Source organism: Chrysemys picta, chromosome 3 (assembly GCF_011386835.1).
Source record: "Chrysemys picta bellii isolate R12L10 chromosome 3, ASM1138683v2, whole genome shotgun sequence".
NCBI lineage: Eukaryota > Metazoa > Chordata > Testudines > Emydidae > Chrysemys > Chrysemys picta.
Window position 1 is genome coordinate 2,212,233 of NC_088793.1, and position 17,351 is coordinate 2,229,583.

A 17,351-nucleotide genomic window follows, 5' to 3' on the forward strand; every position below is an offset into this window, starting at 1 on the left:
TTTGTACAGTGGTGTCTAGGAAGTGGACCTCCCGTGTAGATTGGTCCAGGCTGAGGTTGATGGTGGGGTTTCTTGGTGGAATTCTTCCAGGGTCTCCTTCCCATGGGTCCAGATGATGATGATGTCATTAATGTAGCGTAGGTAGAGAAGGGGCGTGAGTGGATGAGAGCTGAGGAAGCGTTGTTCCAGGTCAACCATAAAAATGTTGGCATATTGTGGGTCCATGTGGGTGTCCATAGCGGTGCCACTGGTCTGGAGGTATATATTGTCACCAAATTTGAAATAATTATGCGTGAGGATAAAGTCACAGAGCTCAGCAATAAGTTATCTTGAAAGTATTCTTTGAGTCGGAGGCGGCGAAAGTAGGCTTCCAGATCACCGCAGAACTGTGTCATGTTCGTGGGGCTGCTGGGGCAAAAAGAGAGTCCCCGAGATAGGACAGACTCTTCTGCTGGGTTGAGTGTGTAGCTGGATAAATTGATGATATTGCTGGGTGAGTTAGGGGTACCCCTGTTATGGCCCCATGTGGCAGGTAGGATTTTAGACAGCTTACGGTCCTTTTTCCTTTGTAGAGAGGTGAAGTGTGTAATGTAGATCTCCTGTCTTATTTTAGTAAAGTCCATTTGTGTGGAGGGTTGGTTATTTATGCAAGTCTCTAGGTTGGAGAGCTCTTTCTTGATGTTTTTCTGTTTGCTGTATAGGATGCTGATCAGGTGGTTCCTCAGTTTCTTTGATAGTGTCTGGCATAATCTCTCACTGTGGTCTGTGCAGTATGTAGATAGCAATGGATTTTTCACCTTCAGTCCATTTGGTATGATGTCCATCCGTTTGCATTTGGAAAGGAAGATGATATCTGTCTGTATTTGTGCAAGTTTCTTCATGAGGTTGATAGATTTCCATTCCATACGGCTAAATGCAGTGCCTTGCATGGTGTCAAGTAACAGAGGGGTAGCCGTGTTAGTCTGAATCTGTAAAAAGCAACAGAGGGTCCGGTGACACCTTTGAGACTAACAGAAGTATTGGGAGCATAAGCTTTCGTGAGTAAGAACCTCACTTCTTCAGAAAAAAAAGTTAGTACCTAAAGGCTGCAGCCACTTCAGCACCCACTGCTCTCCAATCTGGTGCTTACAAGGCTGCTGGCTCCTCAGGTACTGAGGACACAGCCAAACCTAAAGATTGTAAAGTTCAGGGCTCAGAGAGGTCATTGGTACTGTAAACAGAGCGAGGCATCAAGGAGAGCGCTACCGCTTCTCACCCGGTACCGAAGAAGCTCACTGGGGCTCAGTCCGGACTCTCTTCCGAGCAGTCAAGATTCATGGTACTGTCAGTCAGCTCTCTAAGCCACTATCATTTCGGCACAGGCCATGGCCATTATCTTGTAAAATTCGTAGTGATGGGGGAGGTCCCAGATGATTGGAAAATGGCAAATATAGTGCTCATCTTTTAAAAAGGGAAGAAGGAGAATCCAGGGAAATTCAGACCTGTCAACCTCTCACCTCAGTCCCTGGAAAAATCATGGAGCAGGTCCTCAAGGAATCCATTTTGAAGCACTTGGAGGAGAGGAAGGTGATCAGGAACAGTCAACATGGATTCACCCAGGGCAAGTCCTGCCTAACCAACCTGATTACCTTCTATGATAACTGGCTCTGTGGATATGGGGAAAGTATCTTGACTTTAGCAATGCTTTTGATACGGTCTCCCACAGTATTCTTGCCAGCAAGTTAAAGTAGTATGGATTGAATGAATGAGCTGTAAGGTGGATAGAAAGCTGGCTAGATCATCGGGCTCAGTGGGTAGTGATCAACGGTTCGATGTTTAGTTGGCAGCCGGTATCAAGCGGAGTGCCCCAGGGGTCCGTCCTGGGGCAGGTTTTGTTCAACATCTTTATTAATGAACTGGATGATGGGCTGGATTGCACCCTCAGCAAGTTCACAGATGATACTAAGCTCGGGGGAGAGGTACGCTAGAGGATAGGGATAGGGTCCAGAGTGACCTAGACAAACTAGGTCTAGGATTGGGCCAAAAGAAATCTGATGAGGTTCAACAAGGACAAGTTCAGAGTCCTGCACTTGGGATGGAAGAATCCCATGCACTGCTACAGGCTGGGGACCGACTGGATAAGCGGCAGTTCTGCAGAAAAGGACCTGGGGATTACAGTGGATGAGAAGCTGGATATGAGTCAGCAGTGTGCCCTTGTTGCCAAGAAGGCTAACGGCATATTGCACTGTATTAGTAGGAGCATCGCCAGCAGATTGAGGGAAGTGATTATTCCCCTCTATTTGGCACTGGTGAGGCCACATCTGGAGTATTGCATTCAATTTTGCGCCCCTTCCCCCCCCCCCCCCCCCCCCCCCGAAAGGATGTGGACAAATCTGAGAGAGTCCAGCAGAAGGCAACGAAAATGATTAGGGGGCTGGGGCATATGACTTATGAGGAGAGGCTGAGGGAACTGGGCTTATTAGGTCTGCAGAAGAGAAGAGTGAGGGGAGGATTTGATAGCAGCCATGAACTACCTGAAGCGGGGTTCCAAAGAGGATGGAGCTAGGCTGTTCTCAGTGGTGGCAGATGACAGAACAAGGAGTAATGGTCTCAAGTTGCCGTGGGGGAGGTCTAGGTTGGATATTGGGAAATACTATTTCACTAGGAGGGTGGTGAAGCACTGGAATGGTTTACCTAGGGAGGTGGTGGAATATCCATCCTTAGAGGTTTTTTAAGGCCTGCTTGCCAAAGCCCTGGTTGGGATGATTTAGTTGGGGTTGGTTCTGCTTTGAGGAGTGGGTTGGATTAGATGACCTCCTGAGGTTTCTTCCAACCATAATCTTCTATGGTTCATGGACATGGTACGGACAACACAATCAGTTCTGTGGGAGTTTTGTTTACCCTAAGACCTTGCTGTGTTCAAGATGCCTGACATCTTGATCACCAGACTGTATGGGCCGAACAGATACAGCTGTGAAAAATCTCATATCAGAGGTTCAGGGGACACAAGTGCACCTGGAGTGGAGCACCCCTAGAGGGACACATCTTGAAGAACCACTGTTTAGTGCACAGAGTGAGTAACCATTTCTTTTCCTAGTGAAGGCAGGGACATAAAGTTATTAAGGCAGATTAATTTAAACTGCTTTGATTCACATCACTGATCTGATTTGAATTACTTGAATTCAACAGGCAAGAAACCTCAATTTAAAAGAATGGATTTTAATCTTGTTTTGCATTTCTACGGTTTAGGGGAATGGAGCCGCAGCCAAGGCTGGGGGCTGGTGTGGGACCGGGAGCGGAGCTGCGCTGAGTCTGGGCATGTGGCCAGGCGCATGGCTGGGGACACGGTTGGCGGTGGGACCGGAGCAGAGCTGGGGGCAGGAAGGGGCTGGCTGGCCTGGCCCCTCCACGCTCCCCTGCGGGGGAGTGCCCCACACTTTGAGGACCTCTGTTCTGAAATCATTACACAGCAGGAACTTCATGCTTTCGATAGAGTGAAGCCATGGAGAAGAAAACAAGTTATAATCCATCCGGTCACTCAGCTTTCTTTGCTCCCTGTCACTCCATTTGAGGTTGACTCAAACTTATTAACTTTTTTTTTTAAATTGCATTGACACAAGTAGTATGCAGCATTGTAACTGTTGGTACCAGGATATTGGAGAGACAAGGTGGGGGAGGTAGTATCTTTTACTGGACGAACTTCTCTTGGTGAGAGAGGCAAGCTTTCGAGCTTATACCGAGCTCTTCTTCAGGTTGTAGAAGAGAGACATAGCTTCAGTTCATGGTGAGAGAGACAGGGAATCCCAGCTTTCCAGTGCTGTCTGCAGTGTTGGGGGGGGGGGGGGGGGGGCTCTCTCCAGAATGGATTGAGATAGCAGACCATAAAACTGGATCTCAGACCAATGTAACTTTTTTGTGCTCCTTTCTAGTCTGTTTTAGGGAGCAGAGAAATAAGAAACACTTAAACTTTATTAAAAGGAAACTTTCAAGCTCTTTGCAAAATCCTTTGCATAAGAAAAGCTTGTTGGAGTTTGGTCAGACTGATCCACAGCATAGTTTGTTCGGTTGGTACTGGCTTGCAGTAATTTGTATGCTAAAGACTCTGTGTAACAGAGGCCTGGGTACTGCGTGATCTGTTGATCAAGGGTTTCGCTCCAGTTCAGCTCCCTGCCTGGCTCACATGCTTTGGAGGAGGGTTAGAAAAGTGGGGAGAATGTCTTGAAGGCGAAGCTCCACCCCCAGGATCCCAGGACTGTGTTGAATGCAGTTTTGTTTACTTTCTGATGTGGTTTACTTCCTTGTTCCTAAACACTAACTCTAACTAAAACGTCTTGCTGACTGCAGCTAAAGTATTCTCATGTCATTTACCAGTGCAGACGCTACAAGGTAGTTCAAGCTACAACTGCAGATTGTGTACTACTTACAAACGTACAAATACTTAACAGACACATTTAATGAATTTTTTTCAATTTCCTGGGATGTTTTATTTACATTTAAACATCTTGTTACAGTATTTACATCCTGGTCTCTTCAGTCTTGTGCAGTGTAGGACAGGCAGGAAGTGCAACAAACTATAATCCAATGAGATGGAGTCTATTTTCACTGTCCTAGCTTCATAGAGTTCAAAGCCAGAAAGGACCCATTGTGATCATCTAGTCTGACCTACTGTGTAACTGAGGCCATAGACCTTCCCCAACAGAATTCCTAGAGCAGATGGTTAGAAAAATACCCAATTTTGTTATCCAATTTTGATTTAAAAATGGTCAGCGATGGAAAATCCACCACAACCCATAGTAAATTGTTCCAATTGTGAGATACCCCACTGTTAAGGTATTAATTTTTTTTTATTTCCAGTTTGAATTTGTCTAGCTTCAACTTCCAGCCATTTCTCTGCTAGATTGAAAAGTCTGTTATCAAATACTTATTCCCCATGTAGGTACTTTCTAGAAATTGACACCCCTTAACCTTCTCTTGTTAAGCTAAATAGATTGAACTCCTTGAGTTTATCACTATAAAGCATATTTTCTAGTCCCTTAATCATTCTCATGGCTCTTCTCTGAGACCTCTCTAATTTATCAACATCCTTATTGAATCCTGGTCACCAGAACTGGGCACAGTATTCCTGCAACAGTCCGCCAGTGCCCAATTCAGAGGTATAATAACCTTGTTACTCCTGAAACATAACTTGGTCAGTTTACAGATATAATAATCTGTGGTGTTACTAATAATATGCCTAAAATGATTGATCTAGGTTTTAGTTTTAGTTCCACTTTGTACTTCATTCTTGTAATGCACTGACCCTAGAGATGAACAAATTAAAGCTGCTTAGGCCTGCTGCAGCAGACTTAGATGGGGCATGGAGTAGAATGGACATGCTAACACTCCTTAATCCCCAACCAAGAGCAACTGCAGTAGAGACACCTCTCTGATGTGCAAGATGTGGGATGCCTTCCTAGCCCCAAAGTGGCCTTTAACATCAAATGTAATCTTCATTGGATGTTACTGACTGTGATAACTGACTTTCTTGGCCTTGTCTACACTGGGAAAATGAGGTATGTGTAGCAAACATGTTAGGTAACCCATGTGTGACAGTCTGTAGCCCTATGTTCACCATTTTGAAGACTATGATAAATTTTGTACAAAGTATGCCTTGTGAAGTACCATTTGAAAACTCACAATTTGCTGATCATTATTGTCCTGGGCGAATGTGTGGCAACATTGTATGTAAAGTTATAAAATTGTACTGAATAAGATATGTTCCAAGTCTACGGAAACAGCTTTCTCACACCACCTCAGATGCCAGAAATCTCCTTGCTGTCCATCATGCAGCCTGTCTTCTTTCAAATGCCTCCTCAAGTCTTGGTTCTTCCAGTTAGTCTTACTTTGCTAATCTCCACTTCTGTAAGATTTTTCGTCACTGGGGCAAGCGTCAGCACAGCTGCACCGATGCAGCTGAGCTGCTGTAGCACATCAGGTGAAGACGCGCTATGCGGATGGAAGAGTGCTCTCCCGTTAGTATAATTACTCCACCTTGTTGAGAAACAGAAGCTATATCGGCAGGAGAGCGTCTTCATGTGCTTTTTCACATGCCTGAGCAACATAAATTATATCGACTTAGGCTGTAGTGTAGAATTGCCCAAAATGTATGTTTGTTCACTTACAATTAAAATCTATAACCTGTTCATACACCACTGAAAGGAACTAACAGATCATATCCCGTGATCTTGTAGGGTTCAAACTAGAGCTGTCAAGTGATTAACAGCGCAATTAATCGCAATTATTTTTTTTTAAACACTAACAGAATACCATTTGTTTAAATAGTAGCTATTGTGAAAGTAAAATGAATTATATTGTAAAAATAGAATGGATTAAAGAAATGCTGTATGTACCTTTTAAGCAGAAATAAGGAATGCTGAAATACAGGTGTCAGGAAAAGGAATATTAAGGCATAAACAATGAGTCCGCTTACGCTAATGGTGGAACATCAGCCGGAGATCTGTAAAAGTTAGTAAAAAAAATTGAATATGTATGTCTAGCCTCGGGTAAACTTGTCAGTTCTGCTTTCTTTGTCCTCTTGTTAAGTTTGCGCCCTTTTTATCTGTATAAAATAAGGTAGTGTGGGTCTTGGATGGTGCTCACATTATCTAGGTGTTATTAGCAGAGCGCTGTGCTAATAAAACAGAGTGGTCTGACAAACTGTGAGTCCTGAGTCTAACTTTGACGCTATCTTCAGCAATCTCACATTGGTATTTTCTTTGCGTTTTGTCAAATTTGCAGTGAAAGTGTTCTTAAAATGAACAACATGTGCTGGTCATCAGAGACTGCCATAACATGAAATATACAGCAGAATGCGGGTAAAACAGAGTAGGAGACATACAATTCTTCCCCAAGGAGTTCAGTCACAAATTTAGTTAATGCATTATTTTTTAAACAAGCATCATCAGCATGGAAGCATGTCCTCTGGAATGGTGGCTGAAGCATGAAGGGACCTATGAATCTAGCGCATCTGGCACGTAAATATCTTGACGCCAGCTACAACAGTGCCATGTGAACACCTGTTCTCACTTTCAGGTGACATTGTAATTAAGAGATGAGCAGCATTATCTCCCGTAAATGTAAACAAACTTGTTTCTTTTAGAAATTGGCTGAACAAAAAGTAGGACTGAATGGATTTGTAGGCTCTAAAGTTTTACATTGTTTTATTTTTCAGTTCAGTTATGTAACAAAAAAAAATCTACATTTGTAAGTTTCACTTTCACGATAGATTGCACTACAGTACTTGTATGAGAGGAATTGAAAAATACTATTTCTTTTGTTTATCATTTTTACAGTGCAAATATTTGTAATAAAAAATAATATAAAGTGAGCACTGTACACTTCGTATTCTGTGTTGTAATTGACATTGATATATTTGAAAACGTAGAAAAAAAATCCAAAAATATTTAATAAATTTCAATTGGTATTCTATTGTTTAACAGTGCGATTAATCGCGATTAATTTTTTTAATCATGGTTAATTTTTTGAGTTAATCATGTGAGTTAACTGCGATTAATCGACAGCCCTAGTTCTAACACCTGACTTTCTCATCCATCTTTTCCTTTTAATCATCCCTTGCTGTTGTCTAGATTAGGCAGTCCTGTCCTTGTGCTGGGGAGTTCACAATATTTTAGATCAGCGGTTCTCAAACTGTGGGTCAGGACCCCATTGTAATGGGGTCACCAGGGCTGGTGTTAGACTTGCTGGGGCCCAGGGCTGAAGCTCAAGCCCCACCACCCAGGGCAGAAACCAAATCCTGGGCCCCACTGCCCGGGGCCAAAGCCCAAGGGCTTCAGCCCTGGATGATGGTGTTGTCAGATGCTACCGGTGTGGTGCTCTGCTTTCTCCTATGTTGATATCACTTGGCTGTGTGCGTGTGTTCCCTCTGTGTGCTGTCCCAGCTCTGCAGATAGCTGACACAGCAAACCCGACGAGAACCCCCAAGAACCACAGATTCTAGTAAAGTACGAAGGCACCTCGGCCAGGTTTATTGCGACCCTGACACAATTGCAGTTCCCCATAGATTACTTAGTCTACCGGGCATACTATGAGAAAGTGCCTCTTGGCAATGGATTCAGCTCAGTCAGTAGCGGGACTTTCCACTGCCCCCTCGGCCGGACAAAGATACCGCCACAGGGATACATTTTTATACACTGGTATAAACAAGTTCTTCTTCGAGTGCTTGCTCATATCCATTCCATTAGGTGTGTGCGCGCCGCGTGCACGATCGTCGGAAGATTTTTACCCTAGCAACACCGGCGGGTCGGCTGTGGAGCCCCCTAGAGTGGCGCCTTCATGGCGCTGAATATATACCCCAGCCGACCCGGCGCCCCCTCAGTTCCTTCTTACCGCCCCTGACGGTCGTTGGAACTGTGGAGCGCTGCTTAGCTGTTCTCCACTTTCCCTAGCTTTTCTTGTTGTATCATAGTTGTAGTTATAGTTATAGTCTTAGAGTTTGTTGTAAGTTAGTTAAGTAGTTTTAAAGTTGTTCTAAATAGTCCAGGGGGTTAAGGGGGTCGTCTCCCCCCTTTCTCCCCCGGCCGCGGGGCCGGGCTCATGCCCAACGCTCCCGGCTTCAAGCTGTGCGCCTCCTGCGCTAAACCTATGCCCACGAGCGACCCGCACGAATCTTGTCTGAAGTGCCTGGGAGAGTCACACCAGACAGACAAGTGTAAAATCTGTAAGGCCTTTCGTCCGAGAACGAAGAAGGAGCGGGACTTTCGGCTCAGGCAACTTCTGATGGAGGCGGCTCTTAGCCCGGACGCTCCTTCCACGAGCAAGGCCCCGGCACCTAGCACCTCGGTGCGCAGTGCCCCGGCGGCACCGGCTGCGACGACCACGCGAGTGGCGTCAGACAAGCCTCCCCGGCACCGGACCTCGTCGGCACCGCAGACACAGCAAGTGCCTCGGCGCCGGTCCTTATCCCCAGGGCATAAAAAAGCCCATAAGACGGGGACATCAGTGCCGAAGACGCCAGCTCCCCCAGTGTCGGGGGTAGAGCCGCGTCCACCGGTGGAGCAACGGAAACAGTTGCCTCCGGCACCGTCGACTCCGGCGCCGAGGCCGTTGAGTCCGGTGCAAATAGCGTCTCCCCCCAGGCCGGCGGTGATACAGTGCCTCCCGTCGACTCCAGAGACCTTCGCGGCGGCGAGAGACTTAATAGCTCTCACGGAGCCGGCACCGCCTCAGCCACCGGCACCGACTGCACCGTTGACTCGCCCGGTCCAGTCGAGGGGGAAACCTGCTTTGATGCGCCCACCATCACAAGGGCTGGAACCTCGGCACCGGTCCAGGTCCCGAAGCAGGTCCCCACGCCGCTCGCAGTCCCGGCGCCGAATATCGTCTCGGCACCGGTCGTACTCGCGGCCAAGATCTACTTCGCGGCACCGTTCTACGTCTCGGCACCGCTATGATCGTCGGCACCGATCAACGTCGAGACGTAGTTCTCGGCACCGCTACGGTCGGCGCTCGACGTCGAGGGGTCGCTCCCGGCACCGGGCATACTCCAGGTCCTCGTCGAGGTCCAGATCCGACTCCCGGCACCGACGAGGTCATCGGCACCGGTCGCGGTCCCGGCACCGATCGCCGGCACCGCGCAGAGATAGATCATCTCCGGACCGGCACTGTGCGGCACCGCAGCCCACCGGGATGGTTTCATCTCTCTCGGCACCGCCATGGCCGTCTAGATCGGTGTCTCGCTCCTCGGAGGACTTGTCGAGATCGGCATACCCCCCTCAAGGGCGCGCCGATGAACAAAATTTCGGCCACTGGCAGGAGATGGCAGAGGACCAATCTCATGGACCATCTCACTGGTCGTTTTGGACCCCGTGGGCATACCACCAAGAACAAGGGGCTCCAATACCATCGACCTCTCGCTCGGGTCACTCGGTTAGAAGGGCCCCAGAATCCACCATCTCTCGGCCTCCGCCAGGAGGCATGGAGGCTTCGGTGTCCACGCCACCCGACACCAGGGACCCAAGTGCAGGTGATGCCCCGGCCCAAGAGCAAGGGGATCAGGACCCCCCCTTGGATCCGGTACCACCGGAGGCATCCTCTTCCTCCTCTCCGGACGAGGCAGTGGCGGGCACTTCATGTACGGGTCCCCCTCCGATAGATCTTCGGGCTCACCAGGATCTCCTGCGTAGGATGGCCCGTAATATGGACCTGCAGGCGGAGGAGATAGTGGAGGTGCACGACCCGATCGTGAACATCCTTGGAGCAGATGCCCCATCGAGGGTGGCGTTACCTCTGATCCGCACGATCCAATCGAATGCGGATACGATATGGCAAACTCCTGCCTCCATTCCACCCACAGCGAGAGGGGTGGAAAGAAAATACTTTGTCCCCTCTAAGGACTATGGGTACTTGTACACCCACCCCCAACCGTGCTCACTGGTGGTGGAATCAGTGAATGCACGAGAGCGCCACGGCCAGCAGGCTGCAGCGCCTAAATCAAAAGAGGCTAAGCGGCTCGACCTGTTTGGCCGTAAGGTCTACTCAGCCGGAGGGCTACAACTGAGAGCGGCGAACCAACAGGCGTTACTGAGCCGCTACAATTTCAACTCCTGGAACTCTATGGGGAAGTTTAAGGAGTTGATTCCCCAAGAGTCCAGGGAAGAGTTTGGAGCCATGGTAGAGGAGGGCAAGAAGGTGGCTCGGACCTCCTTGCAGGCCTCCTTGGACATTGCAGACTCAGCGGCGAGGACCCTGGCTTCGGGCATCGCTATGCGCAGGATCTCCTGGCTTCAGGTTTCGGGTTTGCCTCCGGAGCTGCAGCAAACCCTACAAGATCTGCCTTTTGAGGGTCATGGATTGTTCTCGGATAAGACGGACTCCCGCCTGCAGAGCCTCAAGGACTCGAGAACAATCATGCGCTCCCTGGGGATGCATGTTGTGGGCCCCCAGCGCAGGCCATTTAGGCCGCAACCTCAGCGCTTCTACCCCCCCCCGCCTCGTCAGAGACAAGACTCGGCCCGGAGGCGAGGGCGAGGTGGTAGAAGAAGGTGGACCGGCCCTCAACCCGGCCAGAACCAGGGGCCACCTCGACCACCTTCAGGCCCCAGGCAGAACTTTTGAAGGTGCGGTCGAGGACGGCGCCCCAGTCATCCCCCAGGATCCAGCCCCCTCCTTTCGGGATCGCCTCTCCCACTTCCACCGTGCTTGGTCCCTTATAACTTCGGACCGTTGGGTCCTCCGCACGGTGGAGAGGGGATACGCTATCCAGTTTTCTTCTATCCCCCCCTCCTCCCCCCCTTCCCCGTCCCTCTTCAGGGACCCTTCTCACGAGCAACTTCTTATACAGGAAGTTTCTACGCTCCTCGCTATGGGGGCCATAGAGGAGGTTCCAGTGGAATTAAGGGGCAGGGGATTCTACTCCCGTTATTTCCTCATCCCCAAGTCCAAAGGAGGTCTGCGACCCATCTTGGACTTGCGCGGACTCAACAAATTCGTAGTAAAGTTGAAGTTCCGCATGGTCTCTCTGGGGGCCATTATCCCTTCCCTCGATCCTGGAGACTGGTTTGCCGCCCTCGACATGAAAGACGCATACTTTCACATCGCAATTTACCCGCCTCACAGACGCTTCCTGCGATTCCTAGTAAGCAAAGTGCACTATCAATTTGCAGTCCTTCCCTTCGGCCTATCCTCGGCCCCAAGAGTGTTCACGAAATGTATGGCTGTTGTGGCAGCGTACCTTCGTCGGCAAGGGATACAGGTGTTCCCGTACCTAGACGACTGGCTGGTACGCGGTCGTACCAAGGAACAAGTTCGCGCTCACGTCCACATAATAGTGCGCACATTCAACAAGTTGGGTATCCTACTCAACAAGGACAAATCCACTCTAGAACCTACCCAGAGAATAGAATTCATCGGTGCGGTTCTAGACTCCAGACGCGCACAAGCCGTCCTGCCAGACAATCGCTTTTGCACCATCACGAGCCTCATCCAGGGACTCAAGGCCTTCCCAACTACCACGGTGAGGTCGTGCCTTACCCTCCTGGGTCACATGGCTTCATGCACGTACGTAACCAGGCATGCCAGACTTCGGCTTCGCCCACTCCAGACCTGGGTGTCATCAATATACCGCCCACATCGGGACAGCCTGAATATGGTGGTCACAATCCCGAACTCGGTCCTGACCTCCCTCACATGGTGGCTAGATCACAATGTGGTTTGCGAGGGGATGCCGTTTCACGCCCCACAACCCTCTCTGCACCTGGTCACAGACGCTTCATCTCTGGGTTGGGGCGCCCATCTCAACGAGCACCATACCCAGGGCCTGTGGACTGCACCTCAGCTAGCCCTACACATCAATGTTCGGGAACTGATGGCGGTGCGCCTGGCGTGCCAGGCATTTCTCAATCTCCTACGTGGCCGCTGTGTGTTAGTTCTCACCGACAACACCACGGCCATGTTTTACATCAACAAGCAAGGAGGAGCACGTTCGTCAATTCTATGCCAAGAGGCCATTCGCCTGTGGGACTTCTGCATCGCCCACTCAATCCATCTCACGGCATCGTTCCTCCCTGGAGTCCAGAACACTCTGGCGGACCGGCTCAGCAGGTCCTTTCAAACGCACGAGTGGTCTATCCGTCCGGACATTATACATTCCGTCTTCCAGAAGTGGGGGTTTCCCCACATAGACCTGTTTGCATCTCGAGACAACAGGAAGTGCCACGTGTTCTGCTCCCTGCAAGGTCGAGCTCCGGGCTCCCTCTCGGATGCGTTTCTCCTTCCCTGGAAAGACCACCTGTTTTATGCCTTCCCTCCGTTTCCTCTGGTCCACAAGGTACTGCTCAAATTGCGCAGAGACCAGGCACAGGTAATTCTGATCGCTCCAGCGTGGCCGAGACAACATTGGTACACCACGCTGTTGGAACTCTCGGTTCGGACACCGATCCCGCTTCCGTTGTATCCGGATCTCATCACGCAGAACCACGGCCGGCTGCGTCACCCCGACCTGCAATCACTCCACCTCACGGCGTGGCTGCTCCATGGTTCACCCAGGCAGAGCAACAGTGTTCTCACTCTGTCCAACAGATTCTGCTGAGCAGTAGGAAGCCCTCAACACGGACCACATACTTGGCCAAGTGGAAGCGGTTCTCCTGTTGGTGCGGACAGCGAGCCACGTCCCCGTTGCACGCACCTATCCCTCTCATTTTGGAATATCTCCTCTCCCTAAAACAGCAAGGGTTGGCGATATCTTCAATTAGAGTTCACCTGGCCGCTATATCGGCCTTCCATCCAGGGGAACTCGCGTCCTCGGTATTCTCTAACCCGATGGTCGTTAGATTCCTCAAGGGCTTAGACCGGACGTACCCACAACAACGTCAGCCCGTTCCGACGTGGGACCTCAACCTGGTTCTCTCCAAGCTCACAGGTCCTCCATTCGAGCCACTGGCCACCTGTTCACTTCTGTACCTGTCCTGGAAGACAGCCTTCCTCGTAGCCATCACCTCAGCAAGGCGCGTTTCTGAACTCAGGGCGCTTACATCCGAGCCCCCTTACACAGTTTTCCACAAGGATAAAGTGCAGCTTCGTCCACATCCTGCCTTTCTCCCTAAGGTGGTTTCTCCATTTCATATCAACCAGGATATATTTCTCCCGGTCTTTCATCCTAAACCACATGCTACTCGCCAGGATCAACGTTTGCATTCTCTGGACGTACGCAGGGCCCTGGCTTTCTATATTGACCGCACAAGGCACTTTAGAAAGACGACGCAACTCTTCGTTGCAGTGGCCGACCGAATGAAAGGCTCACCGGTCTCCTCACAACGCCTATCCTCCTGGATTACGTCTTGCATCCGGACTTGCTATGACCTGGCAGGTGTCTCAGCACCGCACCTCACCGCTCACTCCACGAGGGCCCAAGCTTCCTCGACGGCTTTCCTGGCGCAAGTTCCGATACAGGACATTTGTAGAGCTGCGGTTTGGTCGTCAGTCCACACATTTACAGAACACTATGCACTAGTGCAGCAGTCCAGGGACGATGCTGCCTTCGGATCAGCAGTTTTGCACACAGCAATGTCTCACTCCGACCCCACCACCTGAGTTGGGCTTGGGAGTCACCTAATGGAATGGATATGAGCAAGCACTCGAAGAAGAAAAGACGGTTACTCACCGTTGTAACTGTTGTTCTTCGAGATGTGTTGCTCATATCCATTCCAAACCCGCCCTCCGTCCCCACTGTCGGAGTAGCCGGCAAGAAGGAACTGAGGGGGCGCCGGGTCGGCTGGGGTATATATTCAGCGCCATGAAGGCGCCACTCTAGGGGGCTCCACAGCCGACCCGCCGGTGTTGCTAGGGTAAAAATCTTCCGACGATCGTGCACGCGGCGCGCACACACCTAATGGAATGGATATGAGCAACACATCTCGAAGAACAACAGTTACAACGGTGAGTAACCGTCTTTTACACATCACTCCTGACGTATTGAGGTGCAACCCCTCTACGTAGTAAGGTGCTGCCTCTCACCTTGTACATGTTGGTTCGATCAAAACCACTTTATCCATCATTTTACCCTTTTTGCCCCTTTCATTGGGATGGGTCGGCCTGTTCCATGTTATCTGTGGAATGTTCCAGTATAGTGTATATTCTGATATCTAGTGTCCAGTACCTGTTAGGTCTGTCTCTTCTTGCAGCATCAGCCCTTTCCTTGCCAGCTTCTGTGAGCAGGGCCTGCCTCTGGCTCACAGCTTCACTTTGCTTTATGTTAGCGAAGTTTTGACCATTACTTTAGTTCAGGCCTCTGGTACCAAGGTTTATCTCTCAGGGCCTCCTCTTACTACAGATGGGACTCAGGCTTTGGCCCCTGGGGTCGTATATTAATTTGTGTGGTCAGAAAGGGGTTGCGGTGCAATGAACATTGAGAACCCCTGTTTTAGATTCAGTGCATTTGTTAGAATGTGAAAAGCTCTATCTAAGGCTTTTATGTTGTTCCTCTCACTGCTTGTGTTTAAATGCGAAGTATTAATACTATTCCTGTGTGTTGCCAAGAGGGAGCAGAGTTGTCTTTCTCCTGTACTCCTTTCCCTATTGGTTTTGTCCGAGCTTCAAAACTAACTTTCCCTTCAGACTCTTCTTTTATCCTTGCCTCTGTGTATTCCAGGTGAGACTCCTATGCTTGGAACCCCTCCCTTGATGGTCCACCAGGCCTCCAGACCCTTTGAAGTCTCTCCTTTAGAATACACTTCTGCCAGGTGCCCTTTCAAAGAAACGTTGCAAAATGCAGCCTTTCTGATGCCTGCATCCAGTGGTCTGTATTCTGGATCTTTAGGATGCCTTTTTGGACTAAAGCTGTCTGTGGCAAGTGCTTAACACCCTTCTGATGCTGTGGAGGCTAGGGAAGGGGGAAAGGGGCAGTGCACTTCTTCCTGTGGGGTGGGGGGGAAGGGCATTTTTCTGAAACAGAAATGCAGATGTTTTGAAGCAGTGTTTGTTTCCAGTTTGTTTTGATTGTTTCAGCTGCTCCCAATGACAGATCTTGAGAGCTAGTTTCCTATCTCAGCTTAGTACCTGTTTCCTTATACCTAACACTGCTCTGCCACAGTTTAAAAAAGAAAATGTGGGCCTCATTGGCAGTGACGCTTTAACATGACTTGCTGCCTTTTTTGGAAGCCCCTTCTTTTCGATCTGAGAGAAGCTGCAGCATCTTCATTGATCAGCTGAATTTTTGAGCTAAAATATGGGTGTGATCCCCCAAAACTGCTTTCATCTCCCTCAACTAGAACAGCCAGCCAGAAGACACATGCTTTAAGACGGTGTAAATTTTAGAAGTTCAAACACTGGGGAAAACCACAACATGTGTAGATATCTTTTATGGCTCTCTGTCTCTCTAATTACATCAGTGCTGCCCCTTCCTTCTTGACCTCATTTCTGCTTAAAACCTTGAATAGCACTTGGCTAATTGGATGAGTAGAAAAGATACTTGAAATTGGGTCAAGTCCTCTCAGAGCTGTTCTCCCTCCTCCTTTCCCCCTCACCTCTCTAATTATTGCCAGGACAAAATTACAGTATTTAATATGCCAACTCTAGCTGTCTTGTTGAGGGAATGAGTGAAGAGGAATTTCACAGGAGACACATGGTGTTATCACTGCCTATTTCTCATTCTTTCACTGTTTGTGGTGCAGAGACAGTTTACTGTTCCCTCTCTCCTCAAAGGGACACAATGAACCCCTGGAAATGACACCCAGCACCATTACCTCGTCTCTTCGGTGTTGAAGGTGGAATTTTGGCTGCAGAGAGGAAGGACTGGGATTTAGTGTCAAGTATCAGGGGGTACTTAATCTGGGCTTGAATAGGGACTGGGAGTGGCTGGCTCATTACAGAAGCAGCTTTTCCTCTCCTGGAATTGACACCTCCTCATCTGTTATTGGGAGTGGACTACATGGGAGTGGACTACATCCACCCTGATTGAATTGGCCCTGTCAACACTGGTTCTCCACTTGCGAAGTAACTCCCTGCTCTCCATGTGTCAGTATATAATGCCTGCATCTGTAACTTTCACTCTATGCATCTGAAGAAGTGAGGTCTTTACTCACGAAAGCTTATGCCCAAATAAATCTGTTAGTCTTTAAGGTGCCACCAGACTCCTTGTTGTTTTGGGGATTTAGTGGCCTGTCTCACTGGACGACTAAATCCCCCGTTTGCTTTCTAGAACAAACCGTACTGACACAAAGTTAAAATACAGGGCTAGTAATGCACAAGGTGGCGAAACAAAGATAGACGTACATGACAGATGTTTTCTTCAGTGCTCTGTGAGGCTCAACATTTGTCAGAGCTGTCATGGATTCCATGACTCTCGTGGTTTGTTTAGAAATAAATAAAGCCAATTCCAGGGCTTCCTGCACGTGGCAAGATGACAAACAGCTGAAGAAGCGTCAGTTGGGAGGCTAATGAATAGCAAGAGTTCAACCATGCACTGACACCAATGCCAGGCTCAGAAGGCTCACTGAACATTCACTAGCAGGTCAAAGTTCTGTCTCCCTCCTGATATTGGTTAAAAAAAACAAGTCGTAAGGAAATCCATAGAGAGCAGGTAAACTGGATTGCTGTAAACAAAATCTTTGATCCAACTCTTGCCAGGAGACTCCTCAATATTTATTCTAACAAACCTCCAGGCTTGAACACTGCATTGCTGTGTGATCCCCAGTGATATTAGAGGAGTTGCCATGGGGTAACAGAACGTGGCCAAAAGAATACTCTGATCATATACACAATACGAGAGAACTCTTATAATATATGTATGACTTCAGTGGGAGTTTTGTCTGGCTAATGAATGCAGGATTGGGTTCCAACCATCCCTCAGTTACCTTAGAAGAGTAAAGGTGATACACCTC

The 17,351-nt window shown here is 49.0% G+C and overlaps 1 protein-coding gene across 21 annotated transcripts in view; it reads left to right on the forward strand.

Moving 5' to 3' along the window:
• The window catches only part of ASXL2 (ASXL transcriptional regulator 2), a 244,375-nt gene that overhangs the window by 28,010 nt on the left and 199,014 nt on the right, over window positions 1-17,351 (forward strand). The gene's annotated exons all lie outside the window — the stretch shown is intronic.